General features: G+C 44.3%; 1 non-coding gene across 1 annotated transcript; it reads right to left on the bottom strand.

Annotated features, from left to right (window-relative positions):
- Nucleotides 1-14,996: 14,996 nt before the first annotated feature.
- On the bottom strand, nucleotides 14,997-15,063 carry TRNAL-GAG (transfer RNA leucine (anticodon GAG)). The gene has a single exon. It is a non-coding gene; the product is annotated as a tRNA-Leu (tRNA).
- Nucleotides 15,064-18,503: the final 3,440 nt, after the last annotated feature.

Below are 18,503 nucleotides of genomic sequence, written 5' to 3' on the forward strand. Positions count from 1 at the left end.
GAGGGCAGGTTTTAATCACTGGTGCTTATAGCTAGGGGTTACAAATAATGAATGTTTTAGGGTTGCCAGCATCTTGGAGAGAGAACGTCTTGCCCCTTTAACAGAGGCTTAATGTGGGGGAATGGGCAGTTGACATTTGTCATGGCACAGAGATAAATAACATCACTTGGGAAATAACCTCCCATTAAGCCATTATAAAAAAAGACAACATTTTTAATCCAGCTTGTTTGGCAACCCTTTTTTACAGGTAGTTTTGGTATTTCTGTGTTACCAAATTGCCCTGACCCTGACAGTCCAGGCTAGCCTGAGCTTGTCAGATCTCATAAGTTAGGCAGGGTTGGCCCTGCCCTGGTTAGTGTTTGAGTGGAAAACTCCCAAGAAATCCAGGGTCACTACACAGAGGAAGCAGTGGCAAACCACCTCTAAATGCTTCTTGTCATAATAAAACCTTACTCCCATCATACTTTTTAAATTACTTTCTCCTATGAGTTCGATCCCGGTAGAAGCTGGGTTCAGGTAGCTGGTTCAAGGTTGATTCAGCCTTCCATCCTTCCGAGGTCGGTAAAATGAGTACCCAGCTTGCTGGGGGGAAAATGTAGATGACTGGGGAAGGCAATGGCAAACCACCCCATTAAAAAAAAGTCTGCCATGAAAATGTCATTATGCAACGGTCACCCCAGAGTCAGAAACAACTGGTGCTTGCACAGGGACTACCTTTACCTTTGGGGAAAGCAATGGCAAACCACCCCGTAAAAAGCCTGCCATGAAAATGCTGTGATGCAACGTCACCCCAGAGTTGGAAACAACTGGTGCTTGCACAGGGACTACCTTTACCTTTTTATGTGGCCATCTATCTGCTTTATATGTTTTGGTTATTTTCTGATTTTTTTTCGGGGGAAATATTAGAAAATTTGTCAAATCTTAAGCAAAATTCTCACAGGGGGTTTGAACAATGGAGTCCAGAAGCAGGTATGGGGGGGGGGGGGGGTTAAGAAAGAAAGAGCACAATAAAATTTAAAGGTGCTGGAGCTCCGCTCCTGTGAGCTCCTGCCCAAAATGAGGCCTGCATACCAACATAGAGGTTTTGGTCATAGGTGAATTCACTTAGATATGATCAATTGGTTAAAGGGCAGAGGGTTCATCCCTGAAATTGTTCAGTTCACAGCTCTGATTATTTTAAGCTTGATTCTTAACTGAGCATTCGGCAGATTTTCTAATTGATTGATTATATTTACAAAAGCACATTTCATGTGTTCAAAATGCTGTGTGTACATTTTCCTCACTAATCTTTGCAACAGCTGTGCACAGCAGACAGAAGAGTGTGGCTGGTGAGCCTGGGATGAGATGGGATTTGAATCCAAGCAGACTGCTCAAACCCTTAGCTGCAAATATTTAGATTTACACTTGGACTCTAGAAATCTGGCATTCCATTTAAAATGAGCAAGAGCCTTGTGGCACCTTAAAGTCTAATAAAATTTTATTCTAGCATAAGCTTTCATGCTTCTTCTGATCCATATGACAAAGTGGGCTCTAGTCCACAAAAGCTCACGATGGGATTAAAATTGTTAGACTTTAGACGCAGAAAGACTTCTACTGAGTTTTGCAGCAACCGTCTAAAACAGCTGCCTCTTCTGGAATTTCATTTGTTTGTTTTTCATAACTGATGGGGCACTGGAACAAATTTTGAGTCCAGGGGCACCTTTAAGACCAAGAAAAGTTTATTCAAGGTATGAGCTTTTGTGTGCAGGTACTTCCTCAGATACAAGAGGTAGTTATATATCTGTACTTATCTGCACACTTCTGTACAGATATTTGAGAATATCTAGGAATTTCCCAACCTGGATCTGGCAACCCCATTTGGCTGGCATCTGGAAGGAGCCCAAAAATCAGTGGATCCCTATCCCCCACCTGGGGACTGGCATCCCTAGCTCCTGCAGCAGCCATATTGTGGTTGTGCCCACCACACTGTGTCAGAATTCCAAAGGTGCTCACAGACACCTCTATTGAAACTCTAAAATCCATGATGAACCAGCACTGTGTAAAAAATGAGATGACACCTGGGAGGGAACAGGGACAAGGAGGAGGAGAAATTGGATTTATACCCTTCTCTTCACTACCAGAAAGAGTCTCAGAGCAGCTTACAATCTCCTTTCCCTTCCCCTTCTCCAAAAGACACTCTGTGAGGTAGGTGGGTCTAAAAGAGCTCTGACAGAAACTGCTCTTGACAGAACAGCTCTGACAGAGTTATGACTGACTCAAAGTCACTCCAGCAATTGCATGCGGAGGAGTGGGGAATCAAACCTGGTTCTCCCAGATAAGAGTTCGCACACTGAACTACTACACCAAACTGGAAGGAAATGCAACTGTTTGGAAAAAACACTACATAGATTTTCATTAATTAAAAAAGGAGCGAATGGTCTTAATTCTGCAGAAAAAGCTCTAGTGCAGGGTTAGGCAACCCCCAGGCCCAGCACATGTGCTGACCAATGGAACATCAGAGCATTTCTTTTGGCACATGGGGATGGGTCTCTAAGGCCAAACTACACATTACATTTTCTGATGAGATGTGTCCCAGTCTGCCAGACCTAACTTGCTTTTTCTCCATTCACACAGCAGCTGCAGGAAAAAGTATTTTTAAAGCCTACAGAAGCTCAGTTGGGCCCTGGTCTCGGGTGAGGAACCCCCATTTTCCCAAGCCAAAATGATGGGGGGGGGAGCAATTTGCCCATCTTTGTAGCTGCACATGCCCAAATACTTCTGTAGTGCCCCTGGGGCTCAACTTGCTCCCAGCATATCTAGCCAAGTACAACCGTCATCTCTCTTACTTTTGTTTGCTGGTACAAATCATTTCCCTAGGTAGATCCTGCATATTTTTCTGACCCCTGGACTGAAAAGATCATCTATCCCACCTTGAAACCCCAGAACTCAAAGCCATGCTGAAAGTAAAAAACCCCAGAGTCAAAATCCACCAAAAAGGACTACTGCACTAGCCCATCAAATAGAATAAGAGACAGGTATAGAGCCCTAGCAGAACATGCCCTCTGTATTCATCACTGAGTGAAAAGCCCTTCCCATCATCTTACTGCCCAGCTATTAAGGGGCACGAAAGATTCCCTGCATATGATGCAGCAGGAATTGCATTTTTGTATCATGAAAGCACCCTTATTTGGGTGAACTAGGCTAGCTTTAGCTCTTCAGATTTCAAAAGCTAAGCAGGGTCAGCCTTGGTTAGTACTTGGATGCAGCACTGGCCCGAGGGCGCATGGCGCCCTAGGCAGACTGGTGGCCTGCCACCCCCCTCCACAGCGCCCCCGTGCCTCCCCCCGCCATGACGCCACATCCCCCCATGCCTCCTCCTCCCTCCCTTCCCCACCCCAGGTCTATTTCAATGCCCAGAAGGGCCATCGATCGTCCTCTGGACTGTCTAAAGCCCTCCCCCAAGAGGAGGGAATAGGGGCGGTGCCCTTTCGGGACACGGTTCATTCACGCTGCTGGTGGCCTGCCTGGTGCTGACTGAGTGTGCAGTGTGGTTTTACCCGCCGATCAGCTGATCGTGGGGGGAGCGCCTTTAGGCAGCCCGAAGGGCGCTCGATAGCCCTTCCAGGCATTGAAATAGACTTGGGGTGGGGAAGGGAGGGAGGAGGTGTGGAGGGGGGCAAACTAGGTGTTTGCCTAGGGAGGAAGGCCAAATTTGGCACCCCCACCCTGCCGGCGCCCTAGGCACCTGCCTAGTTTGCCTAGCAAGCGAGCTGACCCTGCTTGGATGGGAGGCCACTAAGAAGAAGAGGGTTGCTGCACAGAGGCAGGCAATAGCAAACCTCCTCTGTTTGTCTCTGGCCTTGACAATCCTATGGGATCACCATAAGTCAGCTGCACTTTAATGGCACTTTCCACCGCCGCCTTTCAGACAGCATTATTTTTTTGTAGCCTGCTTCATTGCCTTGAATGCACATATACCGTAATTCCTCTTCCTACTCTACACTATCTAAATAGGGCTGGCTTGCCAAAAGGCTTCCAGAGAAATGTCCAGTCCTCTGAATGAAAACTTAAATGTGTGGAGGTGGGCAATTGCCTGAAGCTTTTAAAGGCACAGAAGTAAATAAGATCATCCGGTAAATAATACCCAATTGAGCCTCTATTAAAGGAACAAGAGGTTTTTATCTCTAGGTAGCAGGCAACTCGACCCATAAACGATATTTGTGCATTGCATGAATAGCCATAAGGAGGGACTGAGGTATTTTATGGTGTCACACATGAAGACTGGTGAGGTCAAACTTGAGATGCTTGTTTCCTGTGTCAGTTTTTTATAGTATTGTATTTGTGGTCTTTGATCAAGATGGGATACTGAATGGTCCCAAATAGGAATGGGCACAAACTGGTTCAGGAATGAATGTTTATGATGAATTTTAGCCAGTTTGTGCTTCACAAACTGAAGTTTGTGGCAGGCCAAGGGCATGAAGATTCTTCAAACTTTCAAGCTGTTTGTGGCAATTTGTGAATGGATACATTTCCAGACAGACTGTCTCCACTCAAACAAAATGTTTACCAAACTTCAAGGCAATAAAGCAATTTCAAAGCAAGAGGGTGGCATTCTCCAGCAATAAAGCAATTTCAAAGCAAGAGGGTGGCATTCTCCAACCTTGGAAACACCAGTATGTTTCCTGTGCATTTGATGTATCTTGCACTTTGAACCTGCGCCTGACATTTTCCCCAAAAGCACTTTTCTGAGGTATCTTGGGGGAGCATAACTCAGACCTCCTAAACCCAATCTGCACATAACTTGGAGAGCATGAAGAAGAGCATCAGGGGGAGGTCTCCAGAGAATCTGATGTCTCTAGCTTGCACAAGGTCCATTCTATATGCTCCTGAACCTGAACCTATCACAATGACCACCTGTCATTTCCCTAGAAAGCATTTTCCTGGGGGCACCTTCTTTGGGGGCTGTAACTTGGACTCCGGAAATCCAATCCTCACCAAACTTGGAAGGCAGGTAAAGGACAATCAGCTGGAGATCTTCCATGTGTTTGGTGTCTCTAGCATCCCAAGGGGGGGCATTCTTTCACATCACAAACCAAACTGGTTCATTTGGAGGCTAAAAGTTTGTGATGTTTTGTAGTGAACTCGGCACACCACAGACCATGAACTGCACTACATTTTCCTGCTTTGTGTCCATCCCTAGTCTCAAAGGAGAAGCGATTCCATTATCAGGGTGGAGAAAAAGGAAATGTTAACCAGCGGAGCTTTTCTCACTCCAGCATGACAACTCTCACCTCCCCAAATTCACTTTTCTACAGAATCAGTAAAAAAAATACACAAGCCATGCCCTGCGCTGCAGAGCTAGTGTGGTTCAGAGGGAAATAAGACTAGGGAAATCTGAGTTGTAATCTGTCATAAAGCCCATTTTAAGCCTCTTTCTCCCTATGTAGCCTACCTCACAGGGCTGTATGTATGACCACCTTAAAGAAAAAGAGAGATTGGATTTCTAATAAATGATTGCCCTGTTTGTAATGCTAAATAGGCAGCCATGTTAGTCTGTAGCAGTGAAACAAAACAGGAGTCTAGTGGTACCATAGAGATCAGCAAAATCTATTCCAGCATAAACATCTGTGAGCCAGAACTCTCTGGCCGTTTTCCCACTCACGTTTTACTGGCGCCACGACCATCCTGACGCCGGCGAATCTGCCTGGATTTCGCATCAGAAGCTCCGGCGCTCCCAGAAGTGCCGGCTACTTCCGTCGCTAAGCCAGCGCAAACGGAAATCGCAAAGATGCAGGAAAACGTTTGCGCTGGCTTAGCGACGGAAAGCGCCGGCGCTTCTGGGAGCGCCGGCGCTTCTGTTGCGAAATCCAGGCAGATTCGCCGGCGTCAGGATGGTCGTGGCGCCAGTAAAACGGGAGTGGGAAAACGGCCTCTAACTCACAAAAGCTTATGCTGGAATAAATGTTATTAGTCTCTATGGCACTACTAGACTCTTTGCTTTGTGCTATATGGATATGTGTTGAGGGGTAAAACTTTTGAGTGTTTCCATGCTATTAGTATTCTACCTCAGGAGGGACACAATGGCTCATTTATTATCAAGAATTCAGACTGTGGGTTAGATCCAACTAGCTTTTTCCACAGAGGAAAGAGGGACGAGGGGGTCCCCTTTTCCCACCAAAAAAGGCTATGCTGGGGATCATGGGTATGCAGGATGGGAGCTGTAATAAAGACGAAACTTGGCCAAGACTGAGAGGGAAAATTGGCTGGATTGAACCATGTGTTTCTCCAAAACCATTTCCACAGCTATCATTCTCAATATCTTAGACCTTGTGCCTCACCCCCCCCCCCTCAGTTTTTAGCAATTTTCAGAGATCTTACAGTTGTAACACAGCCATTTGAGATGTGGGTTGATGCAAAACAACTGTAGTGACCTGCCTGGTGATACGGTAAATGAGCCTTATCTGTCCCTTCAGCATTTCCCTGTTTCAAAAACACTGTTGCTCCTCTGACACTGCAGTTTTATTTTTGTACACTCAAGTGTATGCATACACTGCCAGTAAATCATTTTCAGTGGTTTGGCATTTCCCTCTTAATGTTTGTGAAGAGCTCCAGCAGTCTATCGCTATTTGTTACAGTGATCACTACATCTGGCAGCAAACACAGAAAAACTGTTGTTACTTAAAAGAATTAGGCAATTTTGGATCTTCCTCATAAGGGGAAATTGGGGGGGGGGGGAGAGGCCAAAGTAGCTCACAAAAGCTTATACCCTGGAAAATTTTGTTCGTCTTTGAGGGGATACTGGACTCAAATTTTGTCCTGCTACTACAGCCTAGCACAGCTACCCACCTGAAACTGTCTTCAGGGAAGAAAAGAGAACAGAGAAAGGAAAAACGGCCATTGGTCATCAATCATTTTTACAGATCTGAATGTGTGTAATCATTCGCATGTGTGTCTTGTGATATTTGAAAAGTGAAAAAACAAAAGGTGACCTGAGATCACCCCCCCCTTCCCCCGAAATATATCTCTTGGGTCTAGTTTTCAAAAGTGAGTGTGTGGGTGGAAGTTGCAAGAGGCAAACAGTGCCAAACTTTAACTGCTGCATTTTAGAAAAGAATATCCCACCCTCACTCTGAAAACTGAGGAGGCCACTCACATTATAGGATTGCCAGCTCTGGGTTGAGAAATTTCTGGAGATTTTGGGATGGGGCATGGGGGAGGGCAGGGATTGGGGAGGGGAGGGGCCTCAGCGGGGCGTATACAGCCCACCCTCCAAAGCAGCCGTTTTCTACAGGGGAGCTGATCATTGCCACTTGGATATCAATTGTAACTCCAGGAGATCTGGAGGTTGGCAACCATAAAAATGAAAGGACTCTCAGTACTGTCCCACTTCCACCTCTTGCCAAAAAACACTTACAACAGAACTAATCTAAATGAACCTTGACCTGGATAGTCCAGGCAAGCCTGATCTCATCAGGTCTTGGAACCTTAAGTAGGGTTGGCTCCAAGTATTTAGATGGAAGACATTGTTGGAAAACCAGAGGTGAAGGCAGGGGCAGGCTTTATTCAGCCACCTCTCTGAATATTCTCCAGGTCCTCAGTAGTGGTCCATCACCAGAGGCTGCTATGACTTTCAAGTACATGCACACACTCAGTTAAGTCCAATTTAAAACAAGGCCATCAACCATCATATCAGAGCAGCAAAATTTAATACAAGCGAGTGCTCAGGTAAGTTCAAAGAAGAGCATTGATAGGAGCAAAACTGATAACAAATGATGAGGGAAATCCACATGATATGGCAAAAAGCTGTAACAAGGAAACACAGTTGAACAGCAACTGTCTAGTCCAAGGTACCTACATTGCTTTCTCCCACACTAAAACACGAGCAGAATCTATTTTAAAAACCTTACAAGCCAGCCCATGCTAATGTTTTCAGAGAAGTAAGAACAGACATTCATGGATTTGGCCTCTCAACTGATTAATCTATTAGTCTTTTAAAGAGACTAATCAGTTAACCCCTGAGAAGAGCCCCTTTCGAGGCACCTGAAGGTAGAAGCAAAGTACATTTGTTTATTTATTTAAAACTTTTGTTAGCTGTCTTTCTCCCTGGTGGAACTCAAGGTGGCTTACAATATAAATAAAACATTACAGAACACAATAAAAAAAACAATTATGAAATCTATGTAAGTCATGGATTAAAAACTCCAGTTAGGATTGCCAATAATAAAAGCTAAATCAATCTAAAAGCTAAATACAACTGTCTTCAATTGGTAAAGAGGGCATACCTTGTTGGGGAGGATGTTCCATAACCATGGGTTGCCATGGAAAAGGCCATCTCTCCTGTATCCACCAAATGGACATCTTTGATGAATGCGACCGTCAGGAGGGCATTTCCCTATGATGATGTGAAGCAATATACAATTTATGAAGTGTACAGTTCAGGAACTGTTTTACTTCATCTAGCATCCAACCTCTCTCCCTACTGTGTGGCATTGTGTTTGTTAAGCAGCGCTTTTGCCTCTCTTCCCTCATCATTTGCTTCACTCCTATACCTGTTAGGAGAGGGGAAGTACCAAGGTAGAACAGTTTGAACATGGCCCACTACTTTCAGGGACCCAAAGGCCTCCCCAAGCCAGGTAGCCAGCAATGTGATGGGGCCAAACATCTGAAAAGCCAGACATACCAGTGAACTCTTCAGTGTCGAGATCTGTATAGTCCTGGCTGGTAAATGTCCCCATCAGTCACTCTAAGTCACTCTTGTTCTCTACTGCTGATTCTTGTTCTTTACTGCTGATTCCTGTGAATTCCTAAACCAGACAGGTAAGCCTTAGAATAATAGTCACACCTCTATATATTACCAACTGTTGTTTCTGTTCTTCACTTCAATTCATTATCACAACTATATTAATGAACAGAGGTTTCCAGTTCAAGTTTCTATTTGTTCAAACATGAATCGCACGGATTACTATCCTTTCTTGTTGATCCACGTGGGAATGAACGATACTGCTCGTCATAGCCCTGAACGTATTAGAAAAGACTATGTGGCTCTGGGTCAGAAGGTGAAGGAGCTGGGCGCACAGGTTGTGTTCTTGTCAGTGCTTCCTGTTGAAGGCCGTGGCTTAGGATGAGAAAGAAGAATACTTCAAATAAACAACTGGCTACATCAGTGGTGTCATCAGGAAAGATTTGGATTTTTGGACCATGGCTTACACTTTTGAGATGGCGGTCTTCTAGATGCTAAGGAGAGAGGAGGCTTTCAGCTTCCGGACTTAAGACTGTATCATGATGCAGTTTGCTTGACATGGATTAAAGATTGGATAATGCTGTTAGATAAAAATCTTTTATGGTTAGAAGCTCATGGGAATAAATTCGGCTGGCACGCTTATCTGTACTATGGGAAAAATAAAATGGATGGTCTCTTCTCTCACCACTATATTAGAAATAGCTTACTAAACACTTGGAGAAAATATAAGAAATATGGTGATGAGAGAAAGCCGCTCTGGATAGTGCCAGCAGAAGTAATAAAAATGACAGCTGAATCTGATGAAGAAAGAGTGATGTCATATAACCAACTGCTAAAAATTCAAGGTGACAAAGTTGCATTAAAGTCTGCAGAAGAGTTAAACAACAAGTATGACTGGTTTCAAATGCAACAAATAAAAAGCTTGATGGAGAATTATATTAAAACTGATGGAATTAGACGTGAGCAAACAGAATTGGAAAGGGTTCTGCTTGGAGATAACGAAAAATTAATATCGAAAGTATACAAATTACTATTGAAATGGTCTACAGAAGAAGAAGTAGTAAAATCTCAAATGATTAATGGACAATTAATGTGAATAGAGAAATACAAATGGATACATGGGAGTATATTTGGAAGAACTCGATGAAGATATCAACATGTCAGAATATTAAAGAGAACTGTTTTAAGATGATGTATAGGAGGTATATGACTCCGAAAAAACCGGCAAAGATGAGTAAAAAGATGTCGGATAGATGTTGGAAATGTAAAAATCACGAGGGTTCTTTTTTCATATGTGGTGGACTTGTGAAAAAGTGAAAAAGTTTTGGCAAATGATACAACAAGAAATTTCTAAAATTTTGGGATACGACTTCAAGAAAGTTGCAGAGACTTTTCTGCTAGGATTACAAATGGAAAAATTTCCAAAAGAAGATAGGACTTTAATTTGGTATTTGCTCTCAGCTGCTAGGACATTGTATGCGCAGTTGTGGAAGCAAGAAAAAATACCAGAGAAATAGGACTGGATCGTGAAAGTTTTATCGTGGAGTGAGATGGACAAATTAACAAGAACTTTAAGAGACTATGATTTGGACGTGTTTAAAAAGGAGTGGAAGAAATTTAGGGGATATATAGAGCAAGAGTGGAATGTACTTAGGAGTAGGCCAGGTAGGCAACCACCTAGGGTACCCCCTGGCCTACAGCGGTGCTGGGTGGAGCCTCCTCCCCACAAGTGTGGGCTGGCTTATCGCAGCCTGCTTTCCTTTGCTGCAGAAGTCTTCTGTGGCAAAGGGAGGGCAGGCTCCAAGCACACGCTCTGCCCCGTGGCTTTCACCTTTGGGAAGGCAAGAGTGGTGGATGCGCTCTTTGGACTCGGCCTTCCCTTGCATCTGGCGCCGGCCCTGGGGAGAAGTACAAATGATCAGAAGTCAGGAGCAGGACAGCCAGTGGGTTCTGAGTTGTGTTTGCTTCAAGCAGAGAGGAAACTAGTGATGAGCAGGCGAGTTCCTACTGCAGGACAGCACTGCCAACTTCCAGGTGAGGCCTGGAACAACCACCGATCTCCAGAGGAAACAGCAGTTACAGAGATTGACTCCGTGGCAACCCATCCCCACTCATCTCCCTTCCCCAAACACACCACCCCAAAATCTCCAGGACTTCCCCAAGATGGACTCCGCTGCAGGGCCCTGCATCTTGCTGCATTCATGCTCTCTTTTCTGCTTACTTTGCCAGCCCGGCTGGATGCAGAGCTGGATGTAGGTCCAGGGAGGCAATGCTTGATCTAGTGGAAGGCTGGTTCCCTGCAGCCAGGAGAGAGGGTGATTTACGAACAGCCTGGCAAGGCTGTTATGATGACAGATTCACCGTGTCGCTGCCCTCTGGGCTGCGCTGAGCGCCAGCCACTTAGTGAGACGCTTCCATTAACATCTATCCCCATCAGGGTGACTCTTTAATCTTCTTACATCAGCACCTTCCTACCACAGGCTGCTCTTAAAGAGACAGGGACCCAGAGGATTTCGTGATGACTGGGGTGAGGCAACCCTTACCCTGCCCCTTCTGGGCCCGGTTTTCAGAGCCCTAGGAATGGAATGCACTGGGGTTGAAAGCTGTTAAACAGTCACAGCCAAATGTTGCCAAGCCTATAAGGAGGACAGATAACATAAGGAACCCATGAGGTTGTGAGGAAAGAGGATGATGTTTAGGAGTCATCTCAGGTTGGAACTGAGGGCTTTGTGGCCATGACTGGTCACACACAGCATGGTTCCAATCCTGTGTAAATTAAACATCCCATTTATCTCAGCACTGGAATATTAAGCATTTGTTTCAGTTGCTTCGGAACCAAGGGGCGTGTGCAGTAGTTACAGTTAAGGGACTGTGCCCTTGCAAAAAACAATTTGCGCAATTTGCCATCCTACGTAACATCAGCTATGTGACTGATGCCCAAGGTATGCATGGGAATGGTCAACCATGAAACAATATTTTTTTAAAAAAAGTAGTCCCCTGTTCAAGCACCAGCCGTTTCCGACTCTGGGGTGACACCGCATCATGACGTTTTCATGGCAGACTTTTTACGGGGTGGTTTGCCATTGCCTTCCCCAGTCATCTACACTTCCCTCCCCCTCCAGCAAGCTGGGCACTCATTTTACCGACCTCAGAAGGATTGAAGGCTGAGTCAACCTGAGCCGGCTACCAGAACCCAGCTTCTGCCGGGATCGAACTCAGGTTGTGACTCGTGAGCAGAGAGTTTGGACTGCAGTATTTCAGCTTTACCACTCTGCGCCATATTAGAGCTTTTCAAAACAACTGTTTTGTTCAGTTGCTTAATAAAGGTGTCATTTTTGTCAGTAGGTTCAGGGGCCGTGTCCACATGGGTTGCTTGTTCTGGGTTCTACCGTTGGGATTTGTTTCCCCATAACATCATAGCGCATTCCTGTCCCTCTCAAGGGTTTCCCAGCATTTCTCTTATCTTTCCATACTTGCTTCACTGCAAAGTTTTGGAAAAGATCACAATAAAACATGGATGGCTGCTGTGTGGGTGGGAAAGCTTGGGGGGAGGGCCACTGCCAGGGCAGGGAAACTAGGGAATCCTGTCATGATGTGGAAACTCCATTGACAACCACAGCAGTGATAAAGAAACTACGTGTGTCTTTCCCTTGTGGAAAACACTATGAAATCTGAATGTATTTTCCTGAAATATAATTTTTTCCTTAAATATACCTGCCCTGTCTGAATCGTTTTGAGAGCAACTCAGATTACTCATGTGGTCCAGCAATTCTTTGCACTGTATGTGAACTGGCATAAGTCTGTCTCCATGCATATGGCCATTCTTGATCTAAAATGAAACTGGAGAAGCCACTTTCTCTCTAGGTGACCTGCTCTAATGTTTCAACCACCTCCTAGCTACAGACAGGAGCTTTCTTTGTAATCAGTGTCTCTCCAGCTTTAAACTCCAGGTTCTAGGAGGTACAGCAGCTTCTGTTTTTGCTCCATTATAAAATCCTTTTGGCACCGTCAATGTTCTCCCCATAAAGGTAAATTATGCACCACAATCATGTCACCCCATTGACAAGCTGAAAGGATTGCAATCCTTTGGCCCAGCTTGCTGTCTGGCTTTTCTAAGCCCTCAAATCATCCTTCAAGCTCCTCCTTACATGCACTTCAAGATTTTTCCACCATCTATTTCAAAGCAAGCATGGGTGCCAACATCCAACACAGCAGCCAGCAATGTCTCACTGATGCTATAATATTTCCTGTACTCTATTTCCTATAATATTTCCTGTACTAGTTGTCCGTGAATCCATCTGAGTGTCTGCATGGGGAACCTCATCCACATGGAACTAGAAGCCTGCCATTCTCAAATCTGTTGGTATCACTGAGTAGACCCAGGTCTTTCTCCAGTCAACAGGGGAAACTACAGTTTTATTCTTAATGCTATATTGCCACTGGTCCTTCTCCCTCCCTCTGTAATGCACCGAGAGGAAGCTTTACTCTGCAGGAGTGGGAGAGGAAAAGACAGGAGTGGTGGCACCTTTTCAAACACTGAAGTCACATCACAGTCCCAAAACAGAAGAGTGTGATGCAGCATCCATCCCCTTGTGCCTGCACCATTCTGCGACTTTTGCAAAATGGATGTGTGTGCATGTGGCTAAAAGGCAGAATCTTTTCCTTTTTGCATCACAGAAATCAAAGGGGGGGTGTGTTCTGCCTCCTGGATGTTATAGTAAAATAAAACAAAAGTCCAGTGGCATTCACAAAAGCTTGTACGGAAATATGTGTTGTTAGTCTTTAAGGTACCTCTGGTCTTTTGATATATTAGGTCCACACAGCCAGATATTATGGAAGCTCACAGAACAGTGAAGATAAGGAAAAGACACATTTGCATCTTCTCTTTCTTTTAGAGTGAGATGTACACTTTTGGGCAGACCCCCCTGGGGGTATAAAGACGTCCCTCAACAACAGTGGAAATGGTGGGATGCTAGGATGTGAAATTCATGCTTTCTCTCCACAACCCCTCATATGGTAAAAAAGGCAAGCACCAGTTCAGAGCATTTGGAGCAGCCAAAACCCTTCTCTACAAACTGAAATTCAACCAATCAGTTTTGGGGTGGGGAAGAGGAGAGCGAATCCAGCCCCTTCCTCTCCTTTGGAAGAGCTAGTGCAAGATTTCAACTTTTGTTAGAAGCTCAGAGATGCACACACCCAGGCTTGTATGTTGGATTGGACCAGAAAGCCAAAGGCGCCTCTTCACACAGGTGATTACCCCTCTTGGAATTTATGTATGTTGTGTGTGCATGTGAAAAATATTTCTGTCTAGCTCTCCTGATGTTTGGAGCAACTCACAATAACAGATCAAAACTCACTCACAAAGTAAACCTCTACTCACCAATAACTCCTTCCAGCAGCATGCATGCCACAAACATTTTGCCTGATCAGCATATTTTGAAATTATCCAGAAACTGGATTATAAAGCCAAGTCCTACAGGCTTTTCTAAAGTTTGATATTTTCTTAAAAAGTGGTATCATTTCATCAGGGATGTTGTGCAGGGGATGCTCTGGTTTTGGGCCTTAAATTGGACTTAAACCATAGAGTTTGCCCAAAAAAACAGTGTGTCCCCCAGGCAACATCCCTGTTTAGTGGAGGGGTGCCCCCTGCCACCCAGCTGGTCTGCAGCAAAGAGGAGCCCCCAGATCTGGGGGATCTCCCTCAGGGACCTGGGGGCCGGCAACCCTAGTGAGATAGGTTAGGCTGAGAATGCAAATGACTGTCCTGAGGTTATCCAGCAAGTTTCCAGGGTTGAGTGAGGATTCAAACCTGGGTTTCCTAGAACTTAATCTTCCACTCTAGCCACTACACCATGCTGGTCCAAAGGATCAACAGCTGTCAATTTTTAAATGGAATTTTCATTACCCAGTAGGGTTGCCAATTGGATACCACACAGAAACTACAGTAGAAAAGTTGAACAACTCTAAAAAACCACTGTTTACATTTCTTTCACAACTACATATAGCACTTTACTGATTATTTGAAATCTTTACTCTTATTACATCATACTATACTTGAAAACACACAAAATAATATATTCCATACACAAACACTCATACACAAAATTCCAAACAGGCTCAGTCCATCCACTGCAAATAGTCATATGAACATATGAAGCTGCCTTATACTGAATCAGACCCTTGGTCCATCAAAGTCAGTATTGTCTTCTCAGACTGGCAGCAGCTCTCCAGGGTCTCTAGCTGCGGTTTTTCACACCTATTTGCCTAGACCCTTTTTTGGAGATGCCAGGGATTGAACCTGGGACCTTCTGCTTCTCAAGCAGATGCTCTACCACTGAGCCACCGTCCCTCACCAGTCCTCGAAAGAGACAGCTCTACAGTTAATATATTCCAGACTACATCCGAATGAATTGCAATGTGAAGAATGTAAGGCTGTAATAAGAGTAAAAAATTCAAATAATTAGTAAAGTGCTATATATAGTTGTGAAAGAATTGTAAACAGTGATTTTCTCGTGTTGTTCAATCCACAGTGGAGGGCAGGGGATCTGGTTTGGAGGCCTTCCCCCCGCCCCCCCCCCGCTTCAGGCTAAGCAGAAAGCATGGGGGAGGGATATCCACTGGGCAGTCCATTATACCCGATTTCCATAGGCTATAATTAATCTGTGGGTATCTGGGGCTCAGGCGGGGGGGTCTGTTTTTGAGGTAGACTCACCAAATTTTCAGCATAGCATCCGGTGCCTCTCCTCAAAACACCCCTCAAGTTTCAAAAAGATTTGACTGGGGGTCCAGTTCTATGAGTCCCCAAAGAAGGTGCCCCTATCCTTCATTGTTTCCAAATGGAGGGAAGGCATTTAAAAGGCATGCGGTCCCTTTAAATGTGGCTCCACCCCCAAAGTATCCTGGCTCCACCTCTAAAGTCCCCAGATATTTCTTGTGTCAGACCTGGCAACCCTATCATCCAGTTTTGGAGCTACAGCTAGGGGTGTGTTCAGAGAAACTGGATCCTTGGTATGTGACCCCTTACACAAAAAAATCAGATAGCTGGAGAAGAAAAAAGAACCCTTTAGAAAGGTTCCAAAAGTGTAAAGGATGGGCATTGGTGGATGGAATTTTCTGAGTGATACCACAGGCGCTATCTAAAAATGATGGCCATGATACGGTGTTTGATTGTCAGCTATTCAGAAAAAGCCAGTAGACAAAGTCATTTTTTCTCACTCCCAGTGTTTTAAGGCACACATCACTGGACAGTGCTCTGAGTTCCGACCCTATTAGCTCTGGGTGTGTGTTAAGTGCCATCAAGTTGCTTCTGACATGGCAACCCTATGAATTAACGAACCTCCAAAATATCCTGTCTTTCACAGCTATTCCCAGGTCTTGCAAACGGAGGGCTGTGGCTTTCTACACTGAGTCAATCCATCTCATTTTGAGTCTTCTTCTTTTCTTCCTGTCTTCAACTTTTCCTAGCATTATTGTCTTTTCCAGTAACTCTTGTCTTTTGTTAAACTGACCAAAGTATGATTGCCAGAGGTTAACCATTTTAGCTCCTAGGGAGAGTTCAGGCTTGATTGGCTCAACTTATTTGTCTTCCTGGCAGTGAATGGTAATTCATAAAACTCTCCTCCAACACCACATACTAGCTCTACCCACCCAAAACCACTGTGATCCACAATCCAATTGCACCTGCAGATCAGCTTTTCATCCCGCTGGCCCAGGGTAACCACCTAAAAAAAGGTAAAGGTAGTCTCCTAAGCAAGCACCAGTCATTTCTGACTCTGGGGTGACGTTGCTTTCACAACGTTTTCATGGCAGACTTTTTACGGGGTGGTTTGCCATTGCCTTCCCCAGTCATCTACACTTTTCCCCCAGCAAGCTGGGTACTTATTTTACCAACCTCGGAAGGATGGAAGGCTGAGTCAACCTTGAGCCAGCTACCTGAACCCAGCTTCCACCGGGATTGAACTCAGGTTGTGAGCAGAGCTTAGGACTGCAGTATTGCAGCTTTACCATTCTGTACCTAAAGAACTCCAAAGTAAGGAACATATCATGAGAATGTATGAAAATAAAGCCTTACATGTGTTCAAAAATTAACAGCATTTTATTATGCCATACCAGGTTGTATCCAGCCATTCTGTTTATCAGAGGAAGGCTCCTTGATTGGAGGAAGGCTCTATACCTGGCTGGGTGATAGAACACCATCCAATGTCCATGTGAAACATGTTGCCTTTTGCAGTTGTGATGGGTCTATTTTCTAGGAATATTTCTGAAATGAATGACATAAGAAACAATTTAATGAAACAGAGTCAGCTGTGCTGGTCTGAAGCAGCAGAACAAAGTTCAAGTCCAGCGGCACCTTTAAGACCAACTAAGTTTTATTCAATGTATAAACTTCTTCAGATACAGTGAAATGGAAGTTACCAGTCTACACATATAGGAAGAAGGTGAGCAACAAACCAGCATACAGCAGATGCAAGGACCAAACGTAATAGCAGAGCTTCTGTTAATTACTCTTAGTATTCCACAGTTAAAAGAAGGTACATCTGCACATCAATCTCCAATTCTGATATGTTTATTTCCTCCATTATGTTTCCCCCTGGGATTAATCCCAAACAAATGATGACCATATAAATAAAGTTTGTGATTCCAATTTGGTCCTTGCATCTGTTAAACACCTTTATTATGCTGTATGCTAATTTACTGCTCATCCTCTTCCTATATGTATGGACTGATAACTTCCATTTCAGTGTAACTGGAGAAGTGTGCACACACACAAAAGCTTATGCCTCAAATAAAACTTTGTTGATCTTAAAGGTGCTGCTGGACTCATAATTTAATGAAATGTAAACAGGTAGGCAGCCTACTATCCCAGATACAGCGGGCACTGCCACTAGACCCCAGCCCTGCCCAGATACCGGACTTAGTATTTATTTTATGAACAGGAAACACAGATTCCAAATGCAACCAGCTTGGTAGCTGATGAGGGCAAGGCTGCAGTATCATAGCAGCAAGATATTGCATAGGAAGAACTGGACAACAGAGCAAGAGTTACCCAATGGGAGGGGGGAGAGAGAAGTATTTGAGGGATGATTTCCTGTGACAACTTAGAAATGGCTGTCTGTATGTGCATGTTTGGAGTGTGCATGAATGGGAGACGGTATCATCCAAAAGAGTTCTGATGCCTTTAACAGATATGTGGTGGGGTCTAGGAAGAGCACAACCAGACACAGAAATGGTGCAGAATTCAGATATAAAGTTTCTAGATATATAAAGAAATAATGTTTCTAGTCCTTACAAATGCAAAGATATGGTTCCAAAGTATTTATAATGCCTAATGAAATCTGAGGGTAGAGCAGCAACTGATTAAAATTTCTAGTGATTGGTAATCAGGCTTTAGTATCCTGTGTAACTCTTTACTTCTCATAATTAGCAAGACCAGAAAAAAAAATATGCCAAACAGTAAAAGCCTCAAAGGGAATTATACAAGGAAAGATTACAAATTACGATCCCACTATAATAACTGCACCAACACAACTGGTTCTTGGGGGCGGGGGAGGGTCAAACGGCTGGTATAAATTTATGCCTGGGTTTGCTTACTTTGCAAGAATTTGTTCTGCTAAGCACAAAGCACTGGAAATCATGGTCAGCCATAAAATTCACTTCTGTTTCAAAAAGCCGCCTTGTCACTGCAATTTCAAGCCTATCTTCCTAACCAAAAGGACTAGAAACTTGTTCTTTTTAGAAAGAGGAAGGAAGGAAGGAAGGAAGGAAGGAAGGAAGGAAGGAAGGA

Source organism: Heteronotia binoei, chromosome 13, assembly GCF_032191835.1.
Source record: "Heteronotia binoei isolate CCM8104 ecotype False Entrance Well chromosome 13, APGP_CSIRO_Hbin_v1, whole genome shotgun sequence".
NCBI classification, from domain to species: domain Eukaryota; kingdom Metazoa; phylum Chordata; class Lepidosauria; order Squamata; family Gekkonidae; genus Heteronotia; species Heteronotia binoei.